The 26,157-nt window shown below is 47.0% G+C and overlaps 1 long non-coding RNA gene across 1 annotated transcript; it reads left to right on the top strand.

The window, feature by feature from the left end:
- Positions 1 to 2,232: 2,232 nt before the first annotated feature.
- LOC144598026 (uncharacterized) lies at positions 2,233 to 24,698 on the top strand. Its single transcript, XR_013547815.1, has 3 exons — positions 2,233 to 2,321; positions 23,028 to 23,100; positions 24,221 to 24,698. It is a non-coding gene; the product is annotated as an uncharacterized LOC144598026 (long non-coding RNA).
- Positions 24,699 to 26,157: the final 1,459 nt, after the last annotated feature.

The raw sequence follows: 26,157 nt of genomic DNA, 5'->3' as shown, positions 1-26,157 counted from the left end.
ATCTGCACCGCTCTCTCATTTAATATAAAGTCATTAGGTCATAAGGAATAGGAGTAGAATTAGGCCATTCAGCCCATCAAGTCTACTCTGCCATTCAATCAAGGCTGATGTATCTCTCCATAACCTCTGACACCGGTATTGATCAAGACATGCAGGTTTATAGGTTAATTGGCTTGGTATAATTGTAAATTGTCCCTAGTGTGTGTAGGATAGTGTAAGCGTGCGGGGATTGCTGGTCGGCACAGACTTGATAGTTTGAAGGGCCTGTGTCTCTGTGTCTCTAAATTCACTGAGCAGCCAGTACTATTTGGGATGGTACAAAACATAAAGCAGTAACTCTGCGAGTCAGACAGTATCTCTAGAGGACGTGGGTGGGTGATGTTTCAGATTGGGACCCTTAAAACCATAAGACATAGGGACAGATTTAGGCCATTTGGCTCATCGAGTCAACTCCACCATTCAACATGGCTGATCTATATTTCCCTCTCAACCCCATTCTCCTGTCTTCTCCTTTGATGCCCTTACCAATCAAGAACCTATCAATCTCTGCTCTAAAACTAAAACAAACTAAACATGATGGCTGACCTGCCGAGTTACTCCAGCACTTTGTGTTCTGCATAAGATTCCACCATCGGTAGTTTCTTTTAGACTTTTAATCAGTGCAGAAACAGGCCCTTCGGCCCACAAAGTGTGTGCTGACCAACAATCCCCGTACTATCCTACACACTAGGGACAATTTGCAATTTACAATCTTTTACCAAAGCCAATTAACCTACAAACCTGTAAGTCTTTGGAGGGTGGGAGGAAACTGGAGCACCTGGAGAAAACCCACGTGGTCACGGGGAGAACGTACAAACTCCATATAGCCAGCACCCGTAGTCAGGATCGAACCTGGGTCTCTGGCGCTGTGAGGCAGCAGCTCTACCGCTGTGCCACTGTGCCATTGTGTCACTCTCTGTGCACACAGACGTTTACACACAAGTTTACACTGAGACGCCAACTTCCAGTTTTCAACAGGCACATACACTGGTTGCTGCCACTCAACACTGGGCGCATAGGTACTCATTGAAGGCTGTGGGCCACAGCCTGAGTGTACATCAACCTGAGCTCAGGTGAGTATGTACAGGTATACCAGGTGAGTGGGTGCATGCATAGGCCCCAGGCAATGGGGGGGAAAGGGCTGATACGGTTTCCATAAGATTGTCTCCATCCCAAGAGGGTCGAAGTTGAGTGTGCATGCATGGGTCCAAGGATGTCTGCAGTAAACAGGTCCAAGGTCAGGTAGATGTGGTCACGCAATAAATTGCAGCAAATTGTGGAGGCAGCCCGGGCCATCACACAGACCAACCTCCCTTCCATTGACTCCATTTGCACCTCACGCTGCCTCGGCAAGGCCAGCAGCATAATCAAGGACCAGCCGCACCCTAGCCACTCCCTCTTCTCCCCTCTCCCATCGGGCAAAAGGTATAGAAGTGTGAAAATGCACACCTCCAGATTCATGTATTGTCTTTCCGCTGACTGGTTAGCATGCAACAAAAGCTTTCCACTGTACCTCACTACACGTGACAATAAACTAAACTGAATTGAACTGGACCAATGCCAGGGTGAATTTGAACAGAGCAGAGGTAAGCGACATAGGTGCTAGCTTGAAGTCAGGGGACATTAGCAAGCCCAAGACCATGTGTGTGTGAATAGGTCCAGAATATCACCACAGAGGGCTGTGGAGGCCAATTCAGTGGATATTTTTAAGGCAGAGATAGATAGATTCTTGATTAGTACGGGTGTCAGAGGTTATGGGGAGAAGGCAGGAGAATGGAGTTTGGAGGGAGAGATAGATCAGCCATGATTGAATGGCGGCATATTGATGGAGTTTGTACGTTCTCCCCGTGACCCACATGGGCTTTCTCCGAGATCTTCGGTTTCCTCCCACTCTCCAAGGACGTCCAGGTTTGTAGGTTAATTGGCTCGGTATAAATGTAAATTGGTCCTTGTGTGTGTAGGATAGTGTTAATGTGCGGGGGTCGCTGGTCGGAGAGCATGTGGTTGGATGGAGGACCTGTTTCTGTGCCGTATCTCTGAACTAAACTAATCTGAAATGCCTGCAGAGGGAGCAAGGACACTATTCTTTTAACATTACAGTACAGTACAATCATCGGTAAATTCATTGACAATGCATGACCCACTTACACAACATCTTATTCACTTCTTTGTTCATTTTTTTTTTTCTCAACAGGACTTCGACTGAAATATTAAGCATGTCTCCATATTGAGCTTTACCTCTGGTGCCATTCCGCTGAAGATATAAGATCCACATCAATCAGGTGAATACACACACTTAGGTTTTCATTTAATTGCGCGGAATAATGGATTACAGGACTGGAGACAGACAACAAAACAGGACCATCGTCATATCTTTAATTTCTTAATTGCCCACTGACTAGCGGCAAGAGAGCTCGCAGTTAATCAGTGAACAAAGGAACGACAGGCTGTACTTCAGAAAGACTGCAAAGCAAACAGAGAGGGACCTTGGTAATTCTTAAAGCAGTCGTGTAGACTCGGCAAGGATGGGAAGCTGGAGTTCTGTTGAATGCTTTGAATGCTTTGAATAAGTTCAAAAGTGATAGGAGTGATAGAAGACGGCAGGGGAAGAGAAAAGACATTGTGGCCTTCCATCACAGTGAGGAGGGGACTGGAGGAGACTCACTCTGATGAATGTTTCTTTTTTTTTGTGTGTTTTGTGTTGGTTGGGGTTGTGTAATTTGCTTATTTCATTGCTCTTATCGTTGGACTGTGGGTGACGAAATCTCGTCCAAAAGACTTGTTTTTTGGATGACAAATAAAGATATCCTGAGCAGAATTAGGCCATTCGGCCCATCAAGTCTACTCTTCGGTCCATTCAATCATGGCTGATCTATCTCACCCTCCTAATCCCATTCTCCTCCCTTCTCCCCATACCCCCTCACACCCGTACTAATCAGCCATGATTGAATGGCGGAGTAGACTTGATCGGCCGAGTGGCCTAATTCTGCTCTTGGGTGCTGTTTATTTGGAGATTACACCTTCTCCTTGTGACCTCCTGGGGGTTTCCTCCGTTTTTCTCCCACATCCCACAGGCATGGGGACATAGGGCGGCACGGTGGCGCAGCGGTAGAGTTGCTGCCCTACAGCGAATGCAGCGCCGGAGACCCGGGTTCGATCCCGACTACGGGCGCTGTCTCAACCAAATGACCTGCGTGGGTTTTCTCCGAGATCTTCGGTTTCCTCCCACACTCCAAAGAGGTACAGGTTTGTAGGTTAATTGGCTTGGTAAATGTAAAAATAAATTGTCCCTAGTGTGTGTAGGATAGTGTTAATGTGCGGGGATCGCTGGTCGGCGCGGACCCGGTGGGCCGAAGGGCCTGTTTCTGCACTGTATCTCTAAACTAAACTAAAAAAGAGGGCAGTGAGATCCTTAATGATAGATTAAGGGTCTCTGACCCGATGTCAACCCGACTACGGGCTCTGTCTGTACAGGGTTTGTACGTTCTCCCCGTAACCTGCTTGGGTTTTCTCCAAGATCTTCGGGTTCCCCCCACACTCCAAAGACGTACAGGTATGTAGGTTAATTGGCTTGGTAAATGTAAAAATAAATTGTCCCTAGTGTGTGTAGGATAGTGTTAATATGCGGGGATCGCTGGTCGGCGTGGACCGGGTGGGCCGAAGGGCCTGTTTCCGCGCTGTATCTCTAAACTAAACATGCGGGTTTTGGAGATTAACTGGCATCTGTAAATTGCCCTGAGTGTGTCGGGAGTGGATGAGAAAGTGGGTTATTAACAGAGAACTAGTGTGAACAGGTGATTGATGCTTGGCATGGACTCAGTGGGCTGAAGGTTCTGTTTCCTCGCTGTTTCTCTCAACCCTCTCTCAAATAAACCATCTGATTCTTGAACCAACCTGCAAAACCGTAAGCCTACCACAGCAATGGATCGTTGCAGACCACCTCTTATACCACCCTCAACTTTTTTCCCAATTATTTATTTTTGGATGAACGTCTTTTTTTTTTGTTGCAGTCTTCTTTATTTCCACTGATCTTGTAGAATTGATGTGTGATTTATGTACAATTCATGTTTCTGTGTGTTTGTCTGAGTCGATGTGCCTGCGTTGCTGCTAGAAGCAATTGTCTTTGCACCGATACTGCACTGTACTTGTGCATATATCTGTACTTGAGATATACTGTATCTCTAAATCTAAAAAATCTAAAATCATATGTCTGAAGAACGGTTCTGAAACATCACCCATTTAGTTTAGTTTAGTGATACAGCGTGGAAACAGGCCCTTCGGCCCACCGAGTCCGCACCGACCAGCAATCCCCTCACATTAACGCTATCCTACACACACTTGGGACAATTTACATTTATACCAAGCCAATTAACCTATAAACCTGTACGTCTTTGGAGTGTAGGAGGAAAACGGAGATCAATAGACAATAGGTGCAGGAGGAGGCCATTTGGCCCTTCGAGCCAGCACCACCATTCAATGTGATCATGGCTTATCATTCTCAATCAGTACCCCGTTCCTGCCTTCTCCCCATACCCCCTGACTCCGCTATCCTTAAGAGCTCTATCTAGATCCTGGGGAAAACCCACGCAGTTCATGGGGAGAACGTACAAACTCCGTACAGACAGCACCCGTAGTCAGGATCGAACCCTAGTCTCTGGCGCTGTGAGGCAGCAACTCTACCGCTGCGCCACCGTGCCGCCCAAATTCTTTTTCTCTAGAGATGCTGCCTGACCCCCTGAGTTACTCCAGCATTCTGTGTCTATCTTCGGTATAAAACAGCATCTGCAGTTCCTACTCAATAAACTCAACTTGACTTGACTAGTTGGAATTAAATTTGCGGCCCAGACTGATTTTCTTTCCTGCATTCAACAGACAGGCCAGCAGGTGGAGTGAAATTCTCCCATTTGGAGAGCTGCAAAAGTCATCGAAGATAGACACAAAAAGCTGGAGTTATTCAGCAGGTCGCACAATATCTCTGGAGAAAAGGAATAGGTGACGTTTCGGGTCTAGACCCTTCTTCAGACTGAGAGTCAGAGGAAAGGGAAACGAGAGATATAGACGGTGATGTAGAGAGATTACTGAACAAATGAATGAAAGGTATGCAATAAAGTAACAATGATAAAGGAGACAGACCATTGTTAGCTGTGGGCCAGGTGAAAACGAGTTACAGGCAATGAGACTCAACAAGACGACTTTGAACCTGGTAAAACGACTTGGGTGGGGGGGAGGGACGGGGAGAGAGGGTGGATGCAAGGGTTACTTGAAGTTAGAGAAATCAAGGTTCTCACCGCTGGGTTGTAAGCTGCTCAAGCGGAATATGAGATGCTGTTCCTCCAATTTGCGTTTGGCCTCACACTGACAGCGGAGGAGGCCCAGGACGTAAGGGTCAGTGTGGGAGTGGGAGGGGGAATTAAAATGTTTGGCAACCGGGCAAAAAGTGGCCCACTGGCTGCAATGAAATTCCTTGTTCAAATGAAGCGCATGGAGTAAACAGTATACAGTCTGAAGAAGGGCCTCGACCCGAAACGTCACCCATTCCTTCTATCCAGGGATGCTGCAAGTCACGCTGAGTTACTCCAGCATTTTGTGTCTATCTTCGAGTAAAGAGTATACACACAGCAATGGAAACATAGAAACATAGACACGTAGAAAATAGGTGCAGGAGTAGGCCATTGGGCACTTCAAGCCAGCACCGCCATTCAATATGATCATGGCTGCTCATCCAGAATCAGTACCCTGTTTCCTGTTTTCTCCCCATATCCCTTGATTCCATTAGCCCTAAGAGCTATATCTAACGATCAATGATCGATACAGAGAGTTGTGAATCTGTGGAATTCTCTGCCTCAGAAGGCAGTGGAGGCCAATTCTCTGAATGCATTCAAGAGAGAACTGGATAGAGTTAAGGATTACGGAGTCAGGGGGTATGGGGAGAAGGCAGGGACGGGGTACATTGAGAATAAGCAGCCATGATCACATTGAATGGCGATGCTGGCTCGAAGGGCCGAATGGCCTCCTCCTGCACCTATTGTCTATTGTCTATTGACATTAAATACAACGACAAGTGCTAAACAGTGGAATGGTGCAAGTCCATAAAGTGGTGCGAAAAGATATTAATGCATAAGTGCATCAAAGAGCAACTCATGGGATGTGCCGACTGGCCACGAGAATGAATATGGGTGGCACGGTAGCGCAGCGGTAGAGTTGCTGCTTTACAGCGAATGCAGCGCCGGAGACTCAGGTTCGATCCTGACTACGGGTGCTGCACTGTAAGGAGTTTGTACGTTCTCCCCGTGACCTGCGTGGGTTTTCTCCGAGATCTTCGGTTTCCTCCCACACTCCAAAGACGTACAGGTATGTAGGTTAATTGGCTGGGTAAATGTAAAAATTGTCCCTAGTGGGTGTAGGATAGTGTTAATGTACGGGGATCGCTGGGCGGCATGGACTTGGTGGGCCGAAAAGGCCTGTTTCCGGCTGTATATATATGATATGATATGAATAAGGCATCAAATATAAAATACCTTGGAGGCCAAACCCGAGTGAGGGTCAGCCACCCACACACAGCGGGAAAGTGGGGAGGGTGAGCCAAGTGTGAACCATCTTATTCTTCTTTAAAAAGATCACACGCAAGCGTGCACTTGGAAAAAACCTTTCGAGATTTCCAAACGCTCTGGTTTAAATTATGTTCGTGAGCAGAGTATTTATTTAACCGGAATTTACAACTTAAACAATTTTGTTAACATGCAGTTAAAACTTAATTGTTAGTTGCTGAGTTGGAGGCAGCTGCAAGTGTACTCCAGTGCCAATTGTATACCATAACAAACCCTTTTTAAAAAACCCCAGAATAAATCTAAAGTGTTTGAAATTACGGCAATAAATAAGGTCCAATTGGGTAGAGTCATCCAAGGTACAGCATTTTTTTTTAAAAAGCACAGTTTTAAACCACAACATGCTGACAAAAGTAAACACTGGCAAATGTAAGCATTCCAATAGTCTTTGCTCATTTATTAATTTTCACCGTGAAGTTTGTTGCTTGAGGGTTTGGTATATTTCTGAACTAAAAACTAATGCTGAGAACTATATTCTGCACCCTGTATCTTCTCCTCTCTAAAATCTCCTCCTTTCTAAAATCTCCTCCTCTCTTCGACGAGAGTTTAGCAACATGCTCTCTCGCTGCTCCCCCTCTGTGATTTCTCCTGCCCTCCTACTCTACGACCACATCTTGATCTCCTCCCCTGTATCTTCCCCTCAGCTCTATCTATTACTTGAGTTTGACTTGATTGTATTAGTGCATAGTCTAATTTGATCTGTTTGGATAACATGCAAAACGAAGCTTTTCACTGTACCTCGCTTCGGTACATGTTACAATAATAAGCCTGAACCTAAATTTAAACCATCCTGTAAATGGGGAAGACGTAAACGGCTCGACGGTAATCGTGTATCGTCTTTCCGCTGACTGGTTAGCGCGCAACAAAAGCTTTTCACTGTGCCTCGGTACACGTGACAGTAATCTAAACTGAACTGAACTGGACTTGGTGAGTTAATGTACCACTTTCCACTCACTGTACGTTTTCCTCTGTTTTGGCTGGGTTCCGTGATAATTTTAAGCCAGGTAAAAATGTTCACAAGTTTTGTAAGTCACCTTGTTGGATGTTGTAGCAGATGGCTGCAGAATAGAAATGTTCTCTTGGGAAGAGTCGTGACATGACTGGGTTAAATAATTAATGGTTGGTTAATGCTTCACAAGAAAAAAATTGCAGGAATGTTTGATAAAACATTTTCCTGAGGAGAGACCATAAATAGAGTGGGTGCACTTGTCATCATTTGGCCCGAACATGGCTCCACTTTATTAGCTGAAGAAAGGTCCCGACTCGAAACGTCACCCATCCATTTTCTCCAGAAAATGCTGCCCGACCCACTGAGGTACTCCAGCATTTTTTATGTCTGTCGACGGTATAAACCAGCATCTGCAGTTCCTTTCTATTCCACTTCATCAGCTCCTGTTATCCATGACAAATTACAAGTACTTTCTGCTTATTCTGTGGGAGATCATGTGGACCTTTTCACCTCTCGCCTTTGTCACTTGCTCCACCTGTCTGCTAATCACCCCTCTTCACCTGTATCCACCTATCACTCGCCAGGCTTTGCCCCACCCCATCTCATCTTTCCAACTTTCTCCCCCCCCCCCCCCCTCCTCTATCGGTCTGGAGAAGGATCCCGACCCAAAATGTCCTATGTCCATCCCCTTCATCACTCTGTTTTTGCTTAAGATTCCAGCATCTGCACTCTTTCATCTTGCTAATGTCATGGGTTAGGTGTAGGAAGGAACTGCCGATTCTGGTTTACACCGAAGAAGGACACAAAACGCTGGGGTAACGCGACGGGTCAGGCAGCACCTCTGGAGAGAAGAAATAGGTGATTAAGTGGTAATGATTCCCGTACGCTCGCACTATCCCGCACACCACAGACAACTTACAGTTTTTGCCAAAGCCAATTAACCTACAAACCTGTACGTCTTTGGAGTGTGAGAGGAAACCGGAGCACCCAGGAAAACGTGCAAACTCCGTATACAGATGGCACTCACAGTCAGGATAGAACCTGGGCCTCCAGCGCTGTAAGGCAGCAACTCTACCGCTGCGCCACCGTAACTGTGGGTCCACCTACTGTAAGTGTTTGACAAGAGTTTTCATTGCTGAGGGCACTCATCCTGAGCTGCAGGGATGGCATTTTGTGGGCGCAGGTTAGGCAGCCTGCCAGGCACAGGGGTGGACATGTAGCTTGGTGGGTGTTAACCTCTACTCTTGGTCGATGCAGACACACCACCCTAAGGTCACAACCATCAATCTAACCCTCCTCCTGGCAAGAGTCATGGAGTCATAGTCATATTGCAGTAAACAGGCCCTTTGGCCCAACCTACCTATACTGACTTCTCTCTCCACAGCAGCACAGCTGGTAGAGCTGCTGCCTCACAGCGCCAGAGACCCCAGTTCATGTCATAAGGGATAGGAGTAGAATTTGGCCATTCGGCCCATCAAGTCTACTCCACCATTCAATCATGGCTAATCTATCTCTCCCTCCTAACCCCATTCTCCTGTCTTCTCCTCATAACCTCTGACACCCGCACTAATCAAGAATCTATCTATCTCTGCCTTAAAAATATCGACTGACTTCACCTCTACAGCCTTCTGTGGCAATGAATTCCACAGATTTACCACCCTCTGACTAAATAACTTTCTCCTCATCTCCTTCCTAAAAGAACGTCCTTTTATTCTGAGGCTATAAAAGGACGTCCTTTAATTCTGAGACTCTAGTCCTAGACTCTCCCACCAGTGGAAACATCCTCTCCACTTCCACTCTGTCCAAGCCTTTCACTGTTCCGTATGTTTCGGTCCCCACATCAGGCGCTGCCTGTGCGGAGTTTGCACGTTCTCCCGGTGACCCGTGAGTGTATTCTCCGGCTGCTCCGGTTTCCACCCTCGTCACGTTTGTACGTTAATTGGCCTCTGTAAAATTGCCTCTCGCATGTGTAGAGCGTGGATGCGAAAGTGGGATAACATTGAACGAGTGTGAATGGGTGATGGATGGGCGGCGTGGACTCGGTGGGTCGATGGGCCTGTTCCCATGATGCATCTCTACACCAAACTAAACGAAACTAAGATGCCTCAAGTGCCGAACGAAGCATTTGACAGTGACAAGCCCATGATAAAGAAGAGATGGCATTTATAGATGATTTCACTGGATCTTTCAAAAACGCTTTATAAACCACAAATTAGATACATAGAAACATAGAAAATAGGTGCAGGAGGAGGCCATTCGGCCCTTCCAGCCAGCACCGCCATTCAATGTGATCATGGCTGATCATCCACAATCAGTAACCCGTGCCTTCCTTCTCCCCATATCCCTTGATTCCACTAGCCCCGAGAGCTCTATCTAACTCTCTCTTAAATTCATCCAATGATTTGGCCTCCACTGCCCTCTACGGCAGAGAATTCCACAAATTCACAACTCTCCGGGTGAAAAAGTTCCTTCTCACCTCAGTTTTAAATGGCCTCCCCTTTATTCTAAGACTGTGGCCCCTGGTTCTGGACTCCCCCACTGTACTGTAAAATTCCTTTGCGGTACAATCACTATGATACATCTATCAATGCAGCTGGGGCCCACATTTCCTGCTGTTGTAGTGCTGCATAACACTGAATGGTAATTAGCTATACACCCCATCCATATGATGAATTTGAAAGATAGAAACTGGGACGAGGGTAGAGTTGTGAACCTACTGCCCACACTGAGGCAGGCTCGCCTGTTCCCCAGTGACTTGGTCATCTGACCAAATTTCACTGCTTGCCTGCTGAATTTATTACAGATAACAGTGCAAAATCAAATCCTTCCACACGAGGTGCTGTTATTCTTCTCCTGCCGTCTGCCGTTTCTCATTTACATAGTTTTGCGGAGTTTCTGGCATGAAAGCTTGCTAATTATGCACAGTGACATTACCAAGATCACATTGCCGCACCTTAATTTAAAGCCAAGACTCGTATTTCCGAACAGGCACTTTGCCAAATGTGATACTAAAATAGTTATGTTGCTGAACTCGTAAACGGAAGATCGACAAAAAATTGCTGGATTAACTCAGAGGGGTCAGGCAGCAACTCTGGAGGAAAAGGAAAGCAGGAAAGTTAACCAGAAGTGTGTAGGAAGGAATTTGCGGCACGGTGGCGCAGCGGTAGAGTTGCTGCCTTACAGCGAATGCAGCGCCGGAGACTTGGGTTCGATCCTGACTACGGGCACCGTCTGTACGGAGTTTGTACGTTCTCCCCGTGACCTGCGTGGGTTTTCTCCGAGATCTTCGGTTTCCTCCCACACTCCAAAGACGTACAGGTTTGTAGGTTAATTGACTGGGTAATTGTAAAAATTGTCCCTAGTGTGTGTAGGATAGTGTTAGTGTGCGGGGATCGCTGGGCGGCGCGGACTCGGTGGGCCGAAGGGCCTGTTTCCGCGCTGTATCTCCAAATCTAAAAAAAAAATTCTAAAACTTCTTCTTTCGTGTCCATCATCCACGTTTCAAATGTTACATCGCTGTCATCATCCGTCCTGAAAAGGGCGCAAGCTTCCAGCGACAATCAGTGGGAGCCATGTCGACGCTTCTGCTATGGGGCCAGGAAGGAACTGCAGATGCTAGTTTAAACTGAAGATGGACACAAAGCTGGAGTAACTCAACGGGTCAGGCAGCATCTCTGGAGAAGAGGAATAGGTGACGTTTTGGGTCGAGACCCGTCTTCAGACTGAGAGTCAGGGGAAAGGGAAACGATAGATAGAGACGCTGGTATGGAACACATGAATGAAAGATGTGCAAAAAGCAACGATGACCATGGAAATGTGGAGCCCACAGTGGTCCATTGTTGGCTGTGGGCGAGGTGATAACGAGTAACGCAAACGTTGAAACTCAACAGGATGACAGTGAAACTAGCAGGACGACTAGGGTGGGGGAGGGATGGAGAGAGAGGGAATGCAAGGGTTACCTGAAGTTAGAGAAATCAATATTCACACCGCTGGGCTGTCAGCTGCCCAAGCAAAATATGAGGTACTGTTCCTCCAATTTGCATTTGGCTTCACTCTGACTGTGGAGGAGGCCCAGGACAGAAAGGTCAGTGTGGGAATGGGAGGCGGAGTTAAAGTGTCTGGCAACCGGGAGATTGTGATGGGCGAGGCGGACTGAGCGAAGGTATTCAGCTTGGTCTCGACAATACCAAAAGTCTGGTTTAGTAGCACAGATGGGCTTGAGAATTAAAATTTTCCTTAAAAAAGAAACCGGGAAATAAAAATCAGATATCAGTCCAATAGAGTCCACAGAGTTGTAGATTTTTTTCTTGGCCGCAGTGGCCCAGCGGTAGAGCTGATGCCTTACAGCACTTGCAGCGCCAGAGACCCGGGTTCCATCCTGACTAAGGGTGCTGTCTGTACGGAGTTTGTACGTTCTCCCTCTGACCGCGTGCTTTCTCTCCGAGATCTTCGGTTTCCTCCCACACTCCAAAGACGCACAGGTATGTAAGCTAATTGGCTTGGTGTATGCCTAAATTGTCCCTAGTGTGTGTAGGACAGTGTTAGTGTGCGGGGATCGCTGGTCGTTGCGGACTCGGTGGGCCGAAGGGCCTGTTTCCGCGCTACATCTCTGAACTAAACGAAAAAAATAAATTAACGTTTGTGCTTTTGGGAAACAGAAAAATCATTGCCCCTATCTGGTCTGGATTTACATGGAACTCGAGTCTAATATTAATGTCATTCTTAATTAAACCATGAAAGTGATTTAACAAACAACTTAGTAACAACAGTCATAATGGGCTTCACAGAATGTAGAGTAATCATTCTGATACAGCAATAATTAACCATTACAATTAAACTCAGATGATGCCTGTTTCTTGCGCTGTGAGATTCTGTCTCCTGTGTCCAACAGTTATCACAAGTCTGCAAGAATATATATACTCGGGCAACAGAATTCTCCACACTGATGATTCCTTATCGGGGCAGATCCATATCTTGCTTTCCTCCACGATGTTATAAACACTGATTGCAGGCACCAAGATAGGACAAAAAGTAAAATAAAGATCTGATACTACCCTAAAGGTATAACATAGGCGTCACAGGGATGCTGCGTGTCCCGCTGACTTACTCCAGCATTTTGTGTCTGTCATGGACAATATGTTGCTGAACGAACCATCCAGCGGCCACAGTGTCGTGGCTGGTAGAACAGCTGCCTCACAGCGCCAGAGACGCAGGTTCGATCCTGACCTCGGGCGCCGTCTGTGTGGAGTTTGCACGTTCTCCCCGTGACTGCGTGGGTTTCCTCCGGGCGCGATGCCATGGGGAAACAAAACAGGGTCTCATAGAAACATAGAAAATAGGTGTAGGAGTAGGCCATTCGGCCCTTCGAGGCTGCACCGCCATTCAATATGATCATGGCTGATCATCCAACTCAGTATCCCGTACCTGCCTTTTCTCCATACCCCCCTGATCCCTTTAGCCACAAGGGCCACATCTAACTCCCTCTTAAATATAGCCAATGAACTGGCCTCAACTACCCTCTGTGGCAGAGAATTCCACAGATTCACCACTCTCTGTGTGAAAAAAAAGTTCTCATCTCGGTCCTAAAAGACTTCCCCCTTATCCTTAAACTGTGACCCCTTGTTCTGGACTTCCCCAACATCGGGAACAATCTTCCTGCATCTAGCCTGTCCAACCCCTTAAGAATGTTGTAAGTTTCTATAAGATCCCCCCTCAATCTTCTAAATTCCAGCGAGTACAAGCCGAGCCTATCCAGTCTTTCTTCATATGAAAGTCCTGCCATCCCAGGAATCAATCTGGTGAACCTTCTCTGTACTCCCTCTATGGCAAGAATGTCTTTCCTCAGATTAGGAGACCAAAACTGTACGCAATACTCCAGGTGTGGTCTCACCAATGCCCTGTACAACTGCAGCAGAACCTCCCTGCTCCTATACTCAAATCCCCTCGCTATGAATGCCAACATACCATTCGCTTTCTTCACTGCCTGCTGCACCTGCATGCCTACTTTCAATGACTCGACCCGAAGCATCATCTATTCCTTTTCCCCAGAGATGCTGCCTGACCCGCTGAGTGACTCCAGCATTCTGTGTCGCAGGTTCCCCTGTGTCAGTTTGAGTTTGCGGTGGTATTTTCTCTGGAGCTTTCGTTCTTAACACACATATAAAAGAAACTTGTCCCGATGGCACTAAAAGATTATTCTTGACATTACCTACCCCAGACTGAGCTGTGAATAGAGTGATTTAGTGCCCTGTGCAAGAGTTTAGAAGGAGATGAGGAGAAATTTCTTTAGTCAGAGGGTGGTGAATCTGTGGAATTCATTGCCACAGAAGGCTGTGGAGGCCAAGCCAGTGGATATTTTTAAGGTAGAGATAGATAGATTCTTGATTAGTACGGGTGTCAGATGTTATGGGGAGAAGGCAGGAGAATGGGATTAGGAGGGAGAGATAGATCAGCCATGATTGAGTGGCGGAGTAAACGATAGGCCGAATGGCCTAATTCTACTCCTATCCCTTATGACCTTATGAGCCCTTGATACCGATTGAAGGTAGACACAAAATGCTGGAGCAACTCAGCAGGACAGGCAGCATCTCTGGAGAGAAGGAACGGGTGACGTTTCGGGTCGAGACCCTCCTTCGATACGATTGCTGCTTCGAATGCCCTGGGCAAAGTCGGGAAACCTGTGACATCCTCTGACTGGGCCAGGGAGCATGGGAATTAATTAAGTCGATAGTCTGGAATTTTAATTTGTTTCGTCGTGGATGCTGTCAGAGTAAACTGTTTGGACTTTTCGAAGACTTCTTGATTACACAGGGTATGAAAATCCACTGCTATTAAAAACTGCTCTCAAATTCAATCTAAAACAGGAAGCAGGAGTCACTGCAGATCAAACATTGCAGTTTTCAATTTATCGTTGCTTGTGAAGTTTATTTTTTGTTTTTAGTGAGGAGGAGATTTTGATATCATAGACCAGAAAAATAATATTTTAGCAGTTGAAAACGCTTATGGCAGTCTTCAGATGCTCAGGGCAAATTCAAATGTGTTTCAACACCGTAGGGTGTTTAACGTCTCCAAGCTTTCTCTGCGAAGGCCACATGTTGGCTATGGTCGAGGCTACGACCAGTTTAATCCAGGATGAGTCGCACCCCGGCCATTTCTCCCCTCTCCCATCGGGCAAGAGGCACAGAAGTGTGAAAACGCACAGCTCCAGATTCAGGGACGGTTTCTTCCCAGCTGTTATAGTTTAGTTTAGAGATACAGCGCGGAAACAGGCCCTTTCGGCCTCCTCCGGGTCCGCGCCGACCAGCGATCCCCGCACACTAACACTATCCTACACCCACTCGGGACAATTTTTACATTAACCAAGCCAATTAACCTACAAACCTGTAGGTCTTTGGAGTGTGGGAGGAAACCGAAGATCTCAGAGAAAACCCACGCAGGTCACGGGGAGAACGTACAAAGTCCGTACAGACAGCACCCGTAGTCGGGATTGAACCCGGGTCTCCGGCGCTGCATTCCCATGTAAGGCAGCAACTCTACCGCTGAGCCACCGTGCCAACTGGAGAGCAGTCCTGAACTACTATCTACCTCATTGGAGACCCTCGGACTCTCTTTGATCGTGCAACTCTCTGCAATTTCTTGCCATCTTCCATAAGTAAGGTAGAGTATACTTGCAATGGAGGGAGTGCAGATTCCTGGGATGGCCGGACTCTTGTCAGAGGAGTGATCTAACAGACTGCATATATATATTGTCTCTTGTGCATACAGACTAGTTGTATTGGTAGAAAGATACACCATGGAAACAGGCCAAAGGTATCACAAAATGCTGGAGTAACTCAGCAGGCCAGGCAGCATCTCTGGAGAGAAGGAATGGGTGATGTTTCGGGTCGAGGTCCATGGAAACAGGCCTCCAACGCACCAAGTCCACGCGATCTCCTTTTCACACTAGTTCCATGCTATCTCACATTCCCATCTACACAATAGACAATAGGTGCAGGAGGAGGCCATTCGGCCCTTCGAGCCAGCACCGCCATTCAATGTGATCATGGCTGATCATTCTCAATCAGTACCACGTTCCTGCCTTCTCCCCATACCCCCTGACTCCGCTATCCTTAAGAGCTCTATCCAGCTCTCTCTTGAATGCACTCACTACACACGAGGGGACGATTTACAGAAGCCCATTCTCCAACAAACCTGCACATTACCTGACTTTAGAGATACAGCGCAGAAACTGGCCCTTCGGCCCGTCGAGTCCGCGCCGACCAGTGATCACCCAGCACGCTATCACTACACACACACACAAGGCACAATTTTATCCCAAGCCAATTAACCTACAAACCTGTACGTCTTTGGAGTGTGGGAGCAAACAGGAGCACCCGGAGAAAACCCACGCAGGTCACAGGGAGAACGTGCGAACTCCGTACAGACAGCAACCGTGGATTGAACCCGGGTCCCTGGCGCTGCAAGGCAGCAACTCTACCGCTGCGCCACCGTGCTACACCCTGCATCCTCCTGGAGCTGTTTGCGAAGAATTTATTTTATAGAGCAATTCAATGTTTCATAAAAATTATGTTTACAAAAACAACAACTTTCTGTTAGCTTAATAACTTTGCTTTGGGCAGATTTCCCAGCGAGGTATATTATTCAAAGAAATTAAAAACCATGTTAATGATGAACATGGGGAATAGGACCAGGAACCAACAGCCCAGCTGTTTGAGCCTCCTCCATCATCAAACGCCCGTCGGTAGTCCCATATTCCAGCTCCATTAATTCCAAGTGTCTTTGTTGAGCCTCGTTATTTGTTAATGTAATCGCAGCAGTGCTTGTGCCATGCAGAAACAAAGAAGTGCTTACGCCATGTAGAAACATAGGGCAGCACGGTGGCGCAGCGGTAGAGTTGCTGCCTTACAGCGCTTGCAGCGCCGGAGACCCGTGTAGGTAAATTGGCTTGGTAAATGTTAAAAAAAAATTGTCCTTAGTGTGTGTAGGATAGTGTTAATATGCGGTCGTGGGCCCAGCCAATTAACCTACACGCCTGCACGTCTTTGGAGTGTGGGAGGAAACCGAAGATCTCGGAGAAAACCCACGCAGGTCACGGGGAGAACGTACAAACTCCGTACAGACGGCGCCCGTAGTCAGGATCGAACCTGAGTCTCCGGCGCTGCATTCGCTGTAAGGCAGCAACTCTACCGCTGCTCCTCACTGTGCCTCCGTATGGCACATGCTACAATACTTTCATTTCATCCAATATTCACCCTATCACCACCCATGATTAAACATACTGTATCCATTCATCAATCAATATCATAAACATTCCATTTTTAATTTTTTTTTTTTTACTGCCCATGATGCCTCCTGGGCATGCAGGGCAATAACAAAGGTTCTCCACTCCTGTCTGTTCTGGGCTAGTTTCTGGACACTACCCCAGGTCAATTCCATAGTTTTCATTTCCTCCTCTACAGTTCGACACCATGTGGGTTTGGGTCTCCGTCTTTTCCCTTCTGGTGTTCAGTGCAGGGCTATTCTTGGGCTGCTGTCTGCTTCTCTTCTCAGTACATGGCCAGTCCAGTCCCAGCACTTTCTCACGATGATGGTATCCATACTCTCTTGCTGGCATTGAGCAAGGAGATCTTGGTTGGATATGGTGTTTGGCCAAAATATTCCAAGGATTCTTCTCAGGTTCTTAGTATGGAAGACTGACAGCTGGTTGATGCCACTCTCTGTCATTCTCCAGCATCCCGAGCCATGCCAGAGGGTGGAGAGGACACAGCTCCCGTATATCTTCAGCTTGGTCTTGGTGGTGTATTGCTGGGACCGCCATACATTGTTCAGCATTCTGAAAACATTCCTCGCCTTGTTTAGCCGGTTCTTAATGTCATTTTGTGCTCCACCATCGTATCTGACTTTACTACCAAGATAAATAAACTCCTCAGTTATGGGAAAGTCGTTTCCATTCACTTGGATTGGTAAGGGGTTTTTGAATGTTTAGTGTCATTAATTCAGATTTCTTCTGGTTTATCTTCAAGCCAATTTGTTGTGCAAAGTCACTAAGGCGGGATGTTTTTACCTGCATGTGTTTGTGAGTGCGGGAGACCAGAGCTATGTCATCAGCAAAATCAAGATCTTCCAATGTTGAGAAGAGGGTCCATCGTGTGCCTCTTGCTTGGTCTTCGGTTGCCTGACGCATCACCCAGTCAATAGCAATATTGAAGAGTAGCGCTGGCATCACACACCCTTGTCGAACTCCTGTCTTCACCTGGAATGTGTGGTTACTATTCCCTACTCTGCAAGAGAAGTTGGCGTAGAAGCTCTTAATTACTTCGACGATGTGCAGTGGGATCCCATACATTCGTAATACAATAGTCAATAGTCAAGTTTATTTGTCACATACACATAAATGTGCAGTGAAATGAAAGATGACCCACAGTCCAACAATAAGAGCAATAAAAATAAGCAATAACACACACAATCATAAACCAACACCAAACCAAAAGAAACATCCATCACAGTGAGTCTCCTCCAGTCACCTCCTCACTGCGATGGAAGGCCAGAATGTCTTTTCTCTTCCCCTGCCGTCTTCTCCCGCGGTCATGCTATTGATGTTGCCACGTTCCAGGCCGCGCCGGACGGTGAAAGGTCCGCGGCGGGCCGACCCAAGCCCCGCGATTCGGGGAAGGCGAAGACGCCGACGCTGCCGCTGCCTTTACCACTGCCGCTGCACATCGGGGCGGTCGTTGCTCCCGTCATTGAAGACCACGCCGGGCGGAGAAAATCCCACGGCCTATTTCAGGTCGCGCCGGATGGTGAAAGGTCCGCGGCGGGCCGACCCAAGCCCCGCGATTCGGGGCGGGCGAGCTCCCGATGTCGGCCCCCACCCAGGGGAAGCTGCGAGCTTCCGACTTCCCCGCGGCCGGAGCCTCCACAGGCGAGTCCCAGGTGGAGGCCGCCAGCTCCAGGTGCATGGCCGATGGTAGGCCGCAGCGGGAACGGAGACACGACCCAGAACAAAAGGTCGCGTCTCCGTTCGGAAGAGACAATTTTACATTTACAGTTCCCTTTCCCCCCCCCCCCCCCATAGTACACAACCCCAAAAAACTACATCACATTTACACTACAATCAAGACAAAAAAACAACATAAAAACACAAAGACAGACGGACTGCCGGTAAGCCGCAGCTGACAGGGCAGCGCCCCAGAGACTGTCCCGGTGAATGCTGTCAAATCCTTTCTCGAAATCAACATTTCATTATAAGCTTGAAAATCCCTTTAAAATATACAGGAGAATTTGCTTACAGTGGGATTTCCACAGGTAGGAGAACATGGATAGGTGACGTTTTGGGTCGGGACCCCTCTTCAGACTGACGTTTCTGCATGTTTCTACATATTCCCCTGAATTTGATTTTGTTGGCTGCTTTTCCAGAGGCAGCATGGTGTAGCTGGAGCCAATGGCAGTGGGTCAGGCAGCAACTCAGGAGAACATGGAGAGATGGAAAGGTGACGTTTCAGATCAGAACCATTCTTCAGATTGATGGTACAAAGAGCTGCAGTAACTCTGTGGGTCAGGCAGCATCGTTGGAGAACATGGATGGGTTACGTTTCAAGTTGCAGCCCTTCCTCAGCCTGAGAAGTAGAGACGTATAAAATTATAAAAGAGCTAGACAAGCTAGATGCAGGAAAAATGTTCCCAATGTTGGGGGAGTCCAGAACCAGGGGCCACAGTCTAAGAATAAAGGGGAGGCCATTTTAAACTAAGGCGAGAAGAAACCTTTTCACCCAGAGTTGTGAATTTGTGGAATTCTCTGCCACAGAGGGCAGTGGAGGCCAATTCACTGGATGAATTTGAAAGAGAGTTAGATAGAGCTCTAGGGGCTAGCGGAATCAAGGGATATGGGGAGAAGGCAGGCACGGGTTACTGATTGTGGATGATCAGCCATGATCTCAAAGAATGGCGGTGCTGGCTCGAAGGGCTGAATGGCCTCCTCCTGCACCTATTTTCTATGTTTCTATGTTTCTGTAGATGGACAACCTTCTTCAAATGGACTTGACTGATTTGCAAGACTCAACCTTTAAATATGGTGATATAAAAAATATATAATTGAACCATCAACACTTTACTTGTTAAATGAGAGAGCAATTGCCAGTTCACAGTTTTGTGGCCTTTATGGCATGTTGACCATCGAGATTATGGGCGGCACGGTGGCACAGCGGTAGAGTCACTGCCTTGCAGCGTTTGCAGCGCCAGAGACCCGGGTTCGATCCCGACTACGGGCGCTGTCTGTACGGAGTTGGGAAATTCTCCCCGTGACCTCGTGGGTATTCTCCGAGAACTTTGGTTTCCTCCCACGCTCCAAAGACGTACAGGTTTGTAGGCTGTGTTAGGAAGGAACTGCAGATGCTGGTTTAAACCAAAGATAGACGCAAAATGCTGGAGTAACTCAGTGGGACAGGCAGCATCCCTGGAGAGAAGGAATGGGTGACGTTTCGGGTCGAGACCCTTCTTCAGACTAATTGGCTTGGTGTTAATGTAAATTGTCCCTAGTGCGTGTAGGATAGCGTTAGTGTGTGGGGATCGCTGGTCGGCGTGGACCTGGTGGGCTGAAGGGCCTGTTTTTGCGCTGTAACTCTAAACTAAACCAATCTAAATAAAATAAACAGACCAAGAGCACCGTGATGTACACCACTTACAAAATACTGCTGATAGTTCACCAGTCTAATAGACAGCACTTCCACAGTGAATACAACTACAGTACTGCCAATTTATTGCCCCTGACATTTACATAGAGCAGTATTAACGTTGACATTAACATGATGTGAGAGAGAAAAATCACAAGTTTTACAACTCGTATAAATACGTTATATTTATATCTGGATGGATTGAATTTCTTCTCCCTGCCTTCTTCTTAGGCAGTCCTTTGAAGATGGGAATTTCTGTTCCTGAAGTGGCTGGAATAGCCGAGACAGGGTCCACAGACTCTGCATAGGTGTAACAGAGCCGTAGAGACATACAGCAAGGAAACAGGCCCTTCGGTCCAACTCATCCATGCCGACCAAGAGGACCAGTCTGTAAGATCACCTCTGAATCTCCTGCACTCCATGGTACAAAATCCTCGCCTGCCCAACCCTCCCAACTTAATGACATCCTTCCTATAGCAGGGTGACCAAGCCAAAACACATTAGTTTTAAATGGAGTTAATTTAGTTCACTCCAAATGTAGCCTCACCAACATCGTTTAGATTAGATCTATCTTTTAGTTTGGAGATACAACGCGGAAACAGGCCCCTTCGGCCTACCGAGTCCATGCCAACTAGAATAAGAAAATAACTGCAGATGCTGGTACAAATCGAAGGTATTTGTTCACAAAATGCTGGAGTAACTCAGCAGGTCAGGCAGCGTCTCAGGAGAGAAGGAATGGGTGACGTTTCGGGTCGAGACCCTTCTTCAGACTGATGTCAGGGGGGCGGGACAAAGGAAGGATATGGGTGGAGACAGGAAGATAGAGGGAGATCTGGGAAGGAGGAGTGGAAGAGAGGGACAGAGGAACTATCTAAAGTTGGAGAAGTCGATGTTCATACCACTGGGCTGCAAGCTGCCAACTAGAGATCCCCGTTCACTAGCCCTATCCTATATATTAGGGACAATTATATATTTTTTACCGAAGCCAATTAAGCAAAGACACTTGGACAGATACATGGATATGAACGGTTTGGAGGAACATGGACCAGGTTCACTCATTGGGACTAGCTCAGTTAAACAACTTGATCTGTATGGATGAACTGGGCTGAGGAGCCAGTTTGCCTGCTGTATAGCTCTATGAATCTCCATCCCTGTGTTACAGTTGCACAGGTTTAGAAACATAGAAACATAGAAAATAGGTGCAGGAGTAGGCCATTCGGCCCTTCGAGCCTGCACCGCCATTCAATATGATCATGGCTGATCATCCAACTCAGTAACCCGTACCTGCCTTCTCTCCATACCCCCTGATCCCTTTAGCCACAAGGGCCACATCTAACTCCCTCTTAAATATAGCCAATGAACTGGCCTCAACTACCTTCTGTGGCAGAGAATTCCACAGACTCACCACTCTCTGTGTGAAGAAATGTTTTCTCATCTCGGTCCTAAAAGACTTCCCCCTTATCCTTAAGCTGTGACCCCTGGTTCTGGACTTCCCCAACATCGGGAACAATCTTCCCGCATCTAGCCTGTCCAACCCCTTAAGAATTTTATAAGTTTCTATAAGATCCCCCCCTCAATCTTCTAAATTCCAGCGAGTACAAGCCGAGTCTATCCAGTCTTTCTTCATATGAAAGTCCTGCCATCCCAGTTTAGGGGCTGCACGGTGTCGCAGCAGTAGAGTTGCTGCCTCACAGCGCCAGAGACCCGGGTTCGATCCCGACTACGGATGCTGTTTGTACTGGAGTTTGCACCTTCTTTCCGTGACCTGCGTGGGTTTTCTCTTGGTGCTTCACTTTCCTCCTACACTCCAAAAATGTCTAGGTTCGTAGGCTAATTGGCTTCGGTAAAAATTGTAAATTTTCCCTAATGTGTAGGGTGGTAGTAGTGTGAGGGGGTCGCTGGTCGGCGCGGGTTCGGTGGGCCGAAGGGCCTGTTTCCCATGCTGTGTCTCTAAATTAAAAACTAAACTAAACTAAAAGACGTCGGTGAGGTTACATTTGGGATCATGTGTTTAGTTTTGGTCGTTCCTCTATATAGGAAGGGTGTCATTAAATTGGAAAGGCTGCAGAGAAGATTCAAGAGGATGTTAAACTAAATACTGAAACGTGGACGGAGGTATGAATAACCAACGTGTGCGCGGTTACAACAGGATACTGTTTAAAACCAGAGTACGTCCTTGTACAAACCATTCCCGCTTTGAAATCTACATTAACATCAAGCCTCAATTATGTGGAAAGACATTAGATCGTAATTTAAGCTCAGCATTATCCAATTTGCCCTCCTTCTCCTTGTCACTGGTTCTCTTAATTGGCTCACAAATATTAGAACACATTTGGCAATTTGGCTAATAATTCCATGGCTGGGGGTATTAAAGAGAATTCAGCACAAAGAGCCTTAACTAACACAAAACTGGCCCGGCTGGGTCAGGGTTCAAGGGAAGTCTGATCAGCTCATTTCCCCCCCCACTGCCAAATAACATTTGATCTACGAAGCCCTTTTTTTTAATTGTCTAACCGAGAGGTACCTTGAATACCTTCACAAAATTAGCATCGTCCGCCACTCACATTCTGTGCTTGAAGAAACGTGTTCACTTTTAACCTTTCTGGAATAAGAACACAGTTTTAAAAAACCGATTGTTAAATGGCACTACAAAGATTTTTTTAGCATGGCATTTGCTGGAGGTTAGATTAAGAAAAATAACCCAGGTGCTAGTTCATGAAAAGAGAGGAAATTTGCCTCAACATGCGTTTCTTGGTTTCTATCCAGGGCTCAGAGAGGTGCAGGGACGTTCGGGCTACAAGAGATCGCTGGTCCAGGCTTGAGGACGGTTCACCAGCGGGTTGGTAAATGTGTTTCTTTCTGCATCGGACACTGCTGTGCTAGCTTCGTAGTAAGGCCACCTTCTCTGCAGCGCTTTGTACCACACCTGCTGGCAGAGGGAGAGGAAGCACAGACAGAGAGGAGGTATGAGAGAGAGGGAGAGGGTGGGAGTGAGTGAGAGCGAGAGAGGGGGAGAGAGATGGAGATAGCAGGAGGGGGAGAGAGGGGGGAGGGAGAGAGGAGGGAGAAGGAGAGAGAGGAAGGAGAGAGAGAGAGGAGGTACGAGAGAGAGTGAGAGGGTGGGAGTGAGTGAGAGCAAGAGGGAGAGAGAGAGAGAGAGAGGGGGAGAGAGATGGAGATAGCAGGAGGGGGAGAGAGGGGGGAGGGAGAGAGTGAGGGAGGAGGGAGAGAGAGAGAGAGAGAGAGAGAGAGGAGGTACGAGAGAGGGAGAGGGTGGGAGTGAGTGAAAGCAAGAGGGAGAGAGAGAGAGAGGGAGAGAGATGGAGATAGCAGGAGGGAGAGAGCAGGAGAGGGAGAGAGGGGGGATGGAGAGAGTGAGGGAGAGGGAGAAGGAGAGGGAGAGTGTGTGGGAGAGGGAGAGATGGGGAGAGAGTGTGTGTGGGAGAGAGAGAGAAAGAGAGTGGGGAGAGAGAGAGATATTGAGAGATTGAGAGAGAAAGAGAGGGGAGAGAGCTGGAGAGGGTGAGGGAGAGAGAGAAAGAGGAGAGGGACAGAGAGAGGGTGCAAGAGATGGAACGAGAGAGAGCAGGAGAGAGAGAGAGCAGGAGAGTGTGAGGGAGAGTGAGAGAGAGAGAGAGAGAGGGCACGTTGGCCTACTGGTGCAGTCCCTGGTGTGGTTAATAACACTACCCTCTCACTGCTGATTTGCAAGAACAGATTAATCAGAGTGCAGCCTGATGAGATTTGCTGTTATTGTGCACATTTTTAGCAACATCTTTTATTATCGTCATTATTCATTTACAGGGGGGGGGGGGGGACCAGCATCAATTATGCAAATGAGTTTGCACACTCTGCAGATTACTTCATTGTTTTGTGGAAATTCAATTATTAAATATTATTAAAGCTCGCACTTTCTTCAATTTTCCAAGGCTTAGTTTTGTTTGATTCTTCCCTCCCAGCTGCTCTTCTGCCGTTTCCGTGCCAAGAAGTGTCCTCGTCAAAGCCAGTCCTGGCATGAGATGACCAAATGAAATCTCCTCAGTTTAATAATTCTGATGTTCCTCCCTCGTTCTCAACTGCCCGCACGCGGCCGGGGTAACAGGGAGCAGCGCACACTCAGTTTAACCACCAGAAATTGAATTCATACGGTCATAAGTGACAGCAGCAGAATTAGGGCCATTCGGCCCATCAAGTCTACTCCGCCATTCAATCATGGCTGACCTATCTCTCTCCCTCCTAACCCCATTCTCCTGCCTTCTCCCCACAACCCCTGACACCCCCCTACTAATCAAGAATCTATCTATCCCTGCCTTAGAAATACCCACTGACTTGGCCTCCACAGCCGTGTGTTGCAAAGAATTTCCCCAGGCTCACTACCCCACAACACTGAAGAAGGGTCTCGACCCGAAACGTCACCCATTCCTCTCCCGAGATGCTGCCTGACCTGCTGAGTTACTCCAGCATTTTGTGAATAAATACCTTCGATTTGTACCAGCATCTGCAGTTATTTTCTTATAACACTTCAACTTTGTTCAGAATTGACTTCAATTAAGCATCACCTGAATGATAAATTAATATATATTTTTTAATTCAGTGGTATTTTTTTTGCGTTCTCACTGGAGTTAAGAAGGATGAGAGGGGATCTTATAGAGACATATAAAATTATAAAATTATATAATACGTAAATAAATACATATATAATAAAATATAAAATTATAAAAGGACTGGACAAGCTAGATGCAGGAAAAATGTTCCCAATGTTGGGCGAATCCAGAACCAGGGACCACAGTCTTAGAATAAAGGGGAGGCCATTTAAAAATGAGGTGAGAAAAAACGTTTTCACCCAGAGAGTTGTGAATTTGTGGAATTCTCTGCCACAGAGGGCAGTGGAGGCCAACTCACTGGATGGATTTAAGAGAGAGTTAGATAGAGCTCTAGGGGCTAGTGGAATCAAGGGAAATGGGGAGAAGGCAGGCACGGGTTATTGATTGGGGACGATCAGCCATGATCACAATGAATGGCGGTGCTGGCTCGAAGGGCCGAATGGCATCCTCCTGCACCTATTTTCTATGTTTCTATGTTTCTGTAAAGTAGCAACCCCGACAAAGGGTTTTAATGTGAGGTTACCTGATAAGAGACTTAACTGGAGGATTCAACCATCAGGGTTAGAAGTTCAGAAAAAGTAAGCACTAATTCTGTTACACTCTTATTGCAATTTGCCTTTTTTTTCCCCCTTTTAGATGCCAAATTAGGTTTACAATTTTAAACATAGTTAAAGTGGGAGTCTAAATGAGACAATGCCTACAGTGAATTATGCCAGTGTGCTGTTCAAGCTTAATCTTTATTATGAAGTTCAGACAGCACTGGAAAAAGCTTTTTCAAATGGTTGGAGATATGCATAAAAAGTTTCAAGCTCTAATCCTTCGACATAACACTCAGTAAAACTTCATCTTCACTTACAGGCCGATCAAAGTGAGTGCTTATAAATCTGTAAACACTTGGGCTTTAGAGTAAAGGTATTGCACTAAAACTCCAGTGTCTGTGACCCCTGCAAATTCACTGTGTTACTTTAAACTGACAGAGAGGGAAAAGTAGGCACTTTGCACCAAATGAAAATAGCTTGTTAAATAGCTCTTAATCCAGACCAACCCCCAAACCCCCCCTCCCCCACCCCCCCTCCTGTCTGTTCCACTTTGAGAATGTGAGGATAGAAGTAAGAATAGGTGGAGTCATAGAGTGATACAGAGTGGAAAACAGGCCCTTCGGCCCAACTTGCCCACACCGGCCAACACGACCCAGCTACACGAGTCCAACCTGCCCATGTTTGGCCCGTATCCATCCAAACCTGCCTCAACTACCTCCTCTGGCAGCTTGTTCCATACCCCCCACCACTCTT

The sequence above is a fragment of the Rhinoraja longicauda genome, chromosome 11, assembly GCF_053455715.1.
Source record: "Rhinoraja longicauda isolate Sanriku21f chromosome 11, sRhiLon1.1, whole genome shotgun sequence".
In the NCBI taxonomy this organism is placed as follows: domain Eukaryota; kingdom Metazoa; phylum Chordata; class Chondrichthyes; order Rajiformes; family Arhynchobatidae; genus Rhinoraja; species Rhinoraja longicauda.
Note: the sequence above shows the minus strand (reverse complement) of the source record. Positions and strands in the feature narration are given on the sequence as shown.